General features: G+C 39.2%; 1 non-coding gene across 1 annotated transcript; it reads right to left on the bottom strand.

The window, feature by feature from the left end:
• trnai-uau (transfer RNA isoleucine (anticodon UAU)) lies at positions 1-94 on the bottom strand. Its single transcript has 2 exons — positions 57-94; positions 1-36 (listed from the first exon to the last, which is right to left on the bottom strand). It is a non-coding gene; the product is annotated as a tRNA-Ile (tRNA).
• Between the last annotated feature and the right edge of the window lie 9893 nt (positions 95-9987).

Raw genomic sequence — 9987 nt, 5'->3', positions numbered from 1 at the left:
TGCTCCAGGTGAGGCTCGGACTCACAACCTCAGCATTGCTCTGCTGAATACTGTCTTATAAGTACCGCGCGCTGACCGATTGCGCCACTGGAGCAATTAATACATCAAAACCAGTTGATCTCAGTCCATTCTCTATTTCCCTTCAATGAATTTAACACACAAATGTGTTTCATGCCGAAAAGAAAAAAAAAAGTCCTTGGAACAAAATCCTCTGTAAACAAAAGCCCAGAAGATCACCACGCCGATCTCTTCCCTGTACGCTGGTGGGTTAAACTTGAAAAGGGCTCTGCACTGCAAGCATTCCCTGATGCTGTACATCCGTCTGAACTCGTTCCGGTAAGGAGACAGGAGGACAATTCTTCCAGTTGGCCACAACTTATAGTGTAAAGACAAAATACATGAAAGATAATAATAATAATAATAATAATAATAATAATAATAATAATAATAATAATAATAATAATAATACAAAAAAAGTTTAACAGCCTTCTACTACAAAATTCAATTGGAGAATGAGCATTAGACGGGGAAATCTTGCTGTCTAGCCAGGCAAACTTTGCCGCTTTCCGAAAAACTTCGGAGCACATCCCTAAACCATCTGCAAACCAGAGAAAGTGTCAAATATGCAGAGTCACCCGCCGACAAAATAACTTCCCTGAGGATTTCCAGTGGAAGCTGTTGAATCAAAAACATGCATAGGTTTATTTATACATGTATATAAAAGTTATTAAACATTATATAAAACACTGAATGCAGAAAACCTTGCTTTAAAACTCTCATTAAAAACTCTATAGATTGTTGTCACAACTGCATACTAATTCTTTTATAATAACACTAATAAAATGTTAATATATACAGTACTGTGCAGAAGTTTTAGGCATGTTAGTATTTTCACATTGAAAAAAAAACTGTTTTAAGACAATTATTTATATCTTTTGCTGTTGTGTGTCAGTAGGATATATTAGTTTACATTTCCACACATTCATTTTGCCATTAATTGTAATAATCCAGTGAGATATTTGTATATATTTGTATGCATGATCCACATGAAGATCTTTTACATTGAATATAAATATTTCTGTCTTATATGGTGAACAAAATCCACATTAGATCGCAAACAGAAGTTATTTAAAAAACTCGCTGAAAATGAATTAAGCTGAAATGTTTTTAAATGTCTTTGATGCTGATGTTAACTGATAGCTATATATTAAATAATCCACAGTGCTGACCAATATAGTACTTGTGCATAATACCAATTTCACATCTGAACAACTATGTAGCTGTAATAACTAAAATACCTCTGCATGTACACACATATGTAATTATTAGTTCTTAATGAATGTATGTGCACAAATAACCTGCTTTGCTGGACTCTGCCTCCTGAAGACATGGTGAATGGTGAAGTTCCTCCCCTCAGTGGTTGAGCTCTAAAAGAACAAATGTCAAGAGGTAGGTATATTGCTAGATATAGTACAGAGTAATGTTTCATGTAGCAACATTCAAACAGCTACATACATTTGCGGAGTAAAGCTGTCCAGGAGAACAGAACACCACCACCTCCTGATCATGTCATCCTGAAAAATAATAATAATAATAATAATAATAATAATAATAATATACACAAAAATCATGCATGTCTGTTCAAATAACTTGACAAATGTGATGCCATACCTCTGTAAAATCGAACCTATGAACTAAAGCCATGTACAGAGTGTACTGTTACAATCCACACAGAACAATAAAATGAGCAATTTATAACAATTATTAACAATAATTATTCAAATTGAACGTACCATGGATAAATAAATGATCGAACATCGCATTTCATATTATAAGATATTTACACAACCACCTTTACTCACCTCAAGCAATCAACGTAATAGCGTTATTACTCTGCTGCTGTAGTTGCCACCGTTCTGTTAGTTTCAACGCAAACTGCCCCCTGCTGGCTCGGAGGAAAATGTCAAAGGCGGGGGAAACAAATATGGGCGGGGCGACACGTGTCGCTCCGCCTCGAAGTGTCGCCCCGCCCCATCGTCCAGACTGCACTCTGGGGTTACTCGGAAATTCAGCTTTCGCTGTAGATGTAGCTGAAATTCAGATAGACGTTTTACGGATGAAAATAATCAATGACTGCGACAATATATGCTTTCATCTATGCTCTTACCATCACGCGTATTTTTATAGGAATAAAGTTTAAAATGCAAGCCTACTGCAAATTTGTTCGGTGTATTGTATTAACATGTTAACTCTGATTGGACGGTGGAGAGGTACTCATGTTTATGTAATGATCCGTTTAAATTGAGATATCTCCAAATGCTTTCTCACTAGTTCTTAATGAGGTTGAAGAGATCTCCAAACAAACACGGACTCAGAGTTATTCGGTTTTTGATATCTTTTACTTTGACTAGTAATTGTTGCAATAGTATCTAGTATTTAAATATTAGTAAGTATTCATTAGATACCAGTTCTTATTTAAAATATACAAGTAGTTATTAGTTAGGCACTAGTTCTTATTCTTTAGACACTAGTACCTTTAAATCACTAGTGACTAATTTTATCTTACTAGTCAGATCTGCTTTTTTTTTACTCCTGTTATGAATAGTCCAAATGGCTACAGAAGAGTTCCAAAAAAATAAATAAATAAATAAACTTACTAGTAACATTTAGAATAAGTATCTAAAGAATGAGTACTAGTATCTAGAAAAATACATACTAGCACCCAATGAATAACTAATAGTACATAAATTCTAGTCATTAGTGGAATACATACTTGTCACGTTCGGTGACACAGGAACGAGGAGAGAGAACCAAGTGCAGGTATCCCACCAGGGCGGAGCAGAAGACCACCACAGCCTTGTGGTCAAAGCCAGAGCCCTCCAGGGCAGAGCGGAAGACCACCACAACTGTGTAGTCAGGGCGGAGCAGAAGACTACAATGTCCTCGTGGTCGCCGCCAGAGTCCCCCAGGACGGAGCAGCAGACCACTCAGTGACTTGACTTGGCTCTGGAGGGTCATCGGTGACTGGCCCTGGCTCTGGAGGGTCCACGGGAACCCGACTAGACTCTGGCCTGTCTGTGGAGACCTGAGGCGCCTCGGCTTCGGGTACTGCCTCTGGAACGGTCTCGGGCACCGCCTCGGTCATGGCCTCCGGCACTGCATCGGGAACGGCCTCGGCATCGGGCACCACCTCGGCCTCCGGAACAGCATCGGGCACCGCATCGGGAACACCGGCGGCGCCAGTGGGGGTCTTGGGGGGGGGGGTCAGAATGAATCCAGGCTGGAACTCCGTATCGATGAATCCACTCCTTGACCAGCACCTTTGCCACTGTTATGGCCCTCTGATCAGCTGTAGGTACGGCTACGGTGAATTTAGAAAATACATCCGTTATAACCAGCACATTTTCTCTTCCCCTCTGGGAACGTTCCAGCAACGTAAAATCCAATGCCACCACCTCCAAAGGTTTAGATGCTTGAATGCTATTCATCACCATTTTTACTTTAGGCTGAACATCCTTAGACACAATACAGCGAAGACAATGTTTACAGAAATCCTGAACATCCTGGTACATTCCGGGCCAATAGAAGCGTTGACGTACAAGCTTAAACGTCCGGTCAATCTCCTGATGACCTTGATGGTCATGCAGCTGACCAAGAACTTCCTGCTTTAAGACTTGGGGTAAGAGGAGCTGTTTTACCCAGCATCTGCAATGACTCCTTCATGATCTTCCACTTTATCCCACTGTCTTAACAGCTCCAGTGCATCTTTTGACTCCTCTTTTCTCTGTTTCTTACCTGGCCCTGCCCCCTTACTCCAGTAAAACTTCAACCAGGAAATAACAGGATCCTGTTCTTGCCAGCTCTGCAGATCCTGTGCCTGAAATTCAGGGAAAACAGAAACATTCACTGTAGTTACCGATTGTGGCAAAATACTCCCCTTGTCTCCCTCCTCCAGTGCACCACCACCCCTGAATGTGGGGGTTACTCTCTCTGACACTGCCAACTGTCGTGCTCCTGCTGACTTTTGACGGGACAAGGCATCGGCATTTCCATTCTTCTTCCCAGGACGGTACAAAATTTCAAAATCGAAAATGGCCAATTGCGAAGCCCATCGCTGCTCCACAGTTCAGCATAAGCTAACACAGGAGCAGATGTTAATTTCCGTTTCAGTGTTTGGAAAGCTTCACATTTGTCATCCCACCTCTGTCTGAATTTTTCACCAGTCAAATATACTCTTTTCTTTTGCTTCTTACCCGGTGGCATTTCCCCAACAGCAGCCAGCTGATGTAATGGTGCTGCAATCCTAGCGAATCCTTGCAAATCCCAAAAAAGATCTAAGCTCTTTTGTGGTCTGAGCTTTTGCCCATTCTGCTACTGCCTGAATTTTCTCAGGGTATGTCGCTACCCCCTCACCAGTAATGACATGACCCAGATAACGTACCTCTTGTTGGAAAAAATAGCATTTACTGAGCTTAACTTTGAGACCATGATGCTGAAATCGTTGCAAAACTTTCTCCAATCTCTCCAGGTGTTGCTCTACTGTTGATGAAAACACAATCACATCGTCCAAATTAGGGGTGGGCGATATCTCGATATTTAAAATATATCGAGATATTTTTTAAACACGATATGGATTTTGACATATCGTATATATCGATATATTGTTTATATTCTGATTCCGCCACTTTGCTTGTTTGCCTTCCCTTTGCTGTGCTCGCCCCCGCTCGCTCGCCCCCCGCCTCTTTGCTTTTGTCCCCTCTCACCTCGCGTGTAGAGAACTAGTCAAAAAAAAAAAAAAAAAAGACAACTGGCTCCATTATATGGAGATACTTCAGTTTTAAGGCGTAGGGCGAACGGCAGGCAGATGTCTACTGTAGGGCCCAATGAAACGCGGACGGAATCGCGGAATCCAGTCATAAAAATGGAATTTACAGTTTAACGCGGAATGTCACGGAATTGGTCAAATTTTAAATGAATTAATCAAAAGTCGGTCATGCACTTACATCAAATCGCGAAATGGACTAATATCTGCAAATATTAACCAGGAAAAGTCTATTTAAATATGAATCCTGCATGTTCTGCGTGTCTGTGTCAACGAATGGAGCAGAAGCGCGTCTTCATTCATTAAACACGGAAGCTCGCATAACGCTCGCGCTGATTTCATTATTGTCTTTCCTCTCTCTAAATAAAGACGTGAACACATGAGGAACATCTCCAGAACTGCACTGAGAGTCACTTCATGAGCATCTGACCGTTTGATTTCAGTAAGACTAGCTCATATCACATCATAGACTGTGGTATCACATACACAGAACTGTAAAGGTAAACCCGTCAAAATAAAAGTATTTGACAGAAATCTATTACTATTGTACAGCAGAATGTAGATAGCCCACTACTACTACTATTAAAATGAAACGAACAAAATTTTATAAGTAAAAATCACACAACATTTCTCCCATGTTTTATTTTTAATAGTAAATCCCCTTTGTTTACCGAAAAATAAAGTTTGCTTAATTTTAAATAATTAAAAGATAAATTAAATGAATGTTTTATGCCTTCATTTGATAATCAGAAAAATGTAAATACACAGAATTTCTGAAGGGAAAAAAACATTTCACATAAGGCTATTTTAAGAATTGTTTTAAACTAATTAAGTTGTTTTTATGCATTTAAATAATTGCACATGCTAAAACACAGAATTAGGTAACAATAAAACATATGGTGAAGAAAAAAATAAAATGTTTCATAGGCCCCTTAACATGTAATATTTGCCATATTTGTTTTTGCAGTAGTTTTTTGGGGGTTATTTTTCCTGTAAAGATATCGAGATATATATCGTATATCGAGATGTAGCAAAATATATCGAGATATATTTTTTGCTCCATATCGCCCAGCCCTAGTCCAAATACAAGAGCACTGACTGAAAACTTTCATCACTGAATATACGTTCCATCAGACGTTGGAAAGTACTTGGCCCATTGAACAAACCATATGGTAAACAATTATATTCAAACGGCGTACAAAAAGCAGTCTTTTGTTTATCTTTTTCTGCCACTGCCACTGCCACTTGATTGTATCCACTTGCCAGGTCCAAGGTGGAAAACCAACACGCTCCACTCAACGCATCTAAGGATTCTTTGATTCTATGCAGTGGATATGAATCTCTTCTTGTTTTCGCATTTAACTGCCTATAATCCACACACATCCGAATTGATCCATCTTTCTTATTTACAATCACAATCGGTGAGGAATATGGGCTGTAACTTTCCCTAATTACCTTTTGCTCTAAAAGTAATTCAATGTGAGCTTTAACCTCCTCATATTGAGTAGGGGGCAACCTTCTATACCTTTGACAATCTGGAGCCTCATCTACCACTGGGATCTGATGTTCAATCAAATCAGTATAGCCCAAATCCCCACTTCCTTCAACAAACACAGAAGCATATTTATTCAGTAACCTCCTGGCCTTCCCGTCATGCTCGACACTCAGAAGAAAATCAAGTGCCTGAACTTGTTGAGCAGCTGTTAGCCCTGACTGTGACACATTACTCTGCTCAAAAACTGTACAATTTTGTTTTTTCTGTACTGGGGTAAACTGAAGATCAAGATCCCCTCTACTGACCACCACTTCAGCCCTATGAACAGATGCTAGTCGAACATGTGGGTACAAAATAACATCCCTAGTCCCCACATTCATAATTGGGACCAACAATTGGGGACACTATTGAACCTATCATTAAATAGTCTGTTGGTAAGCTCCCCTCACTCTCTGTCAGAGGCTCTAAAAGCAAAGACTCCTTTGGCATGAGTCTAGTGTACCCACTCACTGCACAAACCAATTGAAGTGTACCTGCTGGCACCTTGACTGGACTTTGGGCCAACAGTTTTACAAAAGATTTTGTGTATCATACAATTGACAGATTTCCAATGCCTGTTTCAAAGAAGCTTCACATTGCTGCATCATAGGACTTTTCGAATATTGAGACCCAAATTGTTGCTTCAAAAGCTCATGACAATTTTGAATTACATTCATACCAATTAACCCAGGAACATGTTCCTTTCTTTCCCTTGTTTCTGTATCAAATGTGTCTTTCACCACCAACACCCCCTGTTTTGAAAGAATTTAGTCAAGGATATTAATATCTAGCTCCAGATAACCCACCTTTCAAAAAACGGTCTCTAATGTAGTAAATGATTGAGCACTTCCACATACCTCAAGCAAAGCTTGAAAAATTCCCTCTGGCCTGGACCGTGTTTCCTTAGATCTATACTTAATTTCCTGTTTTGCCTCACCCTCTAGATGTTCCCAAATGTAATCAACTGCCTGATCTGGTGTAAAGTTACGGGCCTTGAACACACTTTTCAGGTCCTCAATCCAATCACTCAGAGGTACACTTGAAGCTTTACCAGTATAAACTTTACATCTCTTCTCTCTGGGAACATGAACCACCTCTACCCGTTGTTGTGCTTACTTCTTGCCGCACAGTCCCACTCTCCATTACAGCACCCCTTAACATTTTCTCATTCTCAATAGCCAGTCTATCTTTCTCTTCCTTCTCCCGCGCTAGTCTCCTCTTTAGATCTGCCAGCTGATCCTGGAGCTCCTCCATTATGATCCTCTGTGCCGTAGTGCTTGGCCTTTATTTGACAATCGCCTCAGTCTTCACCACGGTTTTGAGTACACCTAAATTAGGGATCCCGTCCTAGTCACCAAAATTCTGTTGTGTGGGTGCTTTCATTAATCCCCAGGAACCACAAAGGTCCTAATAAATACTCCTTTTATTGATACAAAGGCTCTAAAATCTAGTTTAAACATCAGCCTTCCTCAGGAAGGCATGACACAAACAGCAATCTCTTAAAGAAAAAAAAAAAAACAACAACTCAAGAACAAATCAATTCTGAATAATAATTATTCAACCAAAAATTAGGACAAATTAAAATCAAAACCAAGGCAATCTATTACAAACAAAAATAAATCAATTCACATACATCACTTAAATTCACATAATCATACAAAAATAAATGTAAACCCTTCAATAAACAAACACATCATACCTTTAAAACATTTTACATTTTTTACACCCAGGCTGCTCTGGTTACCGGGAGCGCTTACAATCTACAAATACATATTTCTTAAAACCACTGCACACCATTCCCTTTATTACTTGAAAACCCCCGCACAATGACTATATATACACATATTACCATAGACATATTACTCACCCAATTCATTTCCAGCGCAGTGTTTATGTGGCGTCTTCACCGCATGAGTTTGGTGCATCACTTAAATCAGTCTGTGCTAATCCCCCTTAAATATATGCAGTTCCTCCGCACCTCCCCGTTTAACCAGAGCTCAATGCCACAATTATTTTACAAGAACGATGTGATGTGAGAACATGCAGATATGTTGTTTATATTGCTATGTGTAGCCTGTAGTGTAGAAGTAACGCTAGCATGCTGTTTGAGGGAGAAAAGTTTCACAGACATCGAGGGGTCTGGTCTTTTTTATGTTATTTGACTACACCATTATTATATTACAGTACTTATTTTTTAACACAGAGTGCCTTAAAAATAATCACCACAACACTGGTAAGGCTTATTCAGATTTTCTCATTCTCTGAATTATCATTATAAAAACTATTCAGAAACAAATTAAAATATAATTATATTTTAAATGTGACGCAAATATATACACATAAATATATACACACACACACATATATATATACACACACACACAACAATAGCAACAGTGTTTATAACAGCAAGACCACTTTAGCCTGTAAACTCAATATCTCTCTGGAAATAAATGTAAAAATATCAATATGGCAATTTAAAAAAAAAAAAAAAAAAAAAAAAAACCCATAATATACCTGACATCAAAGTGCAGTGTGAAGGATATGAATAACAAATGTAGCCTGTCATTTGTTTACATTGCAAAGGTATTCGATTTTAGGCAACAACTACAACAGTAATAATATGAATCACTATATTCCAGTGTATCAGTTTTTTTAGGTTTTGTATCAATATTTCAGGTGGACTTACTGATTAGGTCCAACCCTTTAAAGTATTGAGCATATTGTTTGCAAACTGCAATTGATTAATTAAAAACAAACGCCATGGTGAGACGATGGCTCTGACCCATTCCACAGGAGCACCGGATCAAAGGGAGGCCATGGTTGAGAGAGATGCGGAGTCTCCTCTCGACCACTCCCTCCTCGGCGACCTCCCCTGGTCCCCCGGAAAACCACCAGGCGAGTTCCTTCAAAACCACCTCTCTCCCGCTCTGTGGCTGGGGATGAGACATGGGCAGACATACCGCTGGTTCTCTGTGTGACGGAGTCCTTCTGTCACGTTCGGTGATACAGGAACGAGGAGAGAGAACCAAGTGCAGGTATGAATCTTTGTTTAAGGGTAATCCAAACGGGTAAACAAGCCAGGCAGGGTCAAACCAGAAGATCCAAAACATAACATAAACAAGACACGAACTCTAGGCAAGGCAAAAATGACGGACATTAAATACTTTAACATAATCCAAGGACTCCGTAACAAAGACAGAAACAAACCAGGTATTTAAAAGACAGGTGCAAACGATGTAAGTGGAAACAGCTGAAAACAATGAACAGTGACGATAAGGGGAAGTGAGACCTCTAGTGGACACCCAGGGATACACAGACCAGACACTGTGACAATACTAGTAAACTCAATAGTGGAGCTCAACGCTGGAACCCCATAGAAGTCAATTGCAAATATTTTACATTTGTTACTAGTAACAAAAAGTTACTACTCACTATTGAAGTACTAGTATCTAATTAATAAATACTAGTAAAAAAATGTACTAGTATCAAATAAGTACCTAATAAATAGTCACTAGTATCTAAGGAATAAGTACTAGTAACTTTACAAAAGATAGTATCTATAAAAATTTTAATTAAGTACTAACAACTTGTAAAGATACTAGTACAGCTAATAGTGTAAATGTTACAG

The sequence above is a fragment of the Carassius auratus genome, chromosome 26, assembly GCF_003368295.1.
Source record: "Carassius auratus strain Wakin chromosome 26, ASM336829v1, whole genome shotgun sequence".
NCBI classification, from domain to species: domain Eukaryota; kingdom Metazoa; phylum Chordata; class Actinopteri; order Cypriniformes; family Cyprinidae; genus Carassius; species Carassius auratus.
This window is presented reverse-complemented; position numbering and strand designations above follow the sequence as displayed.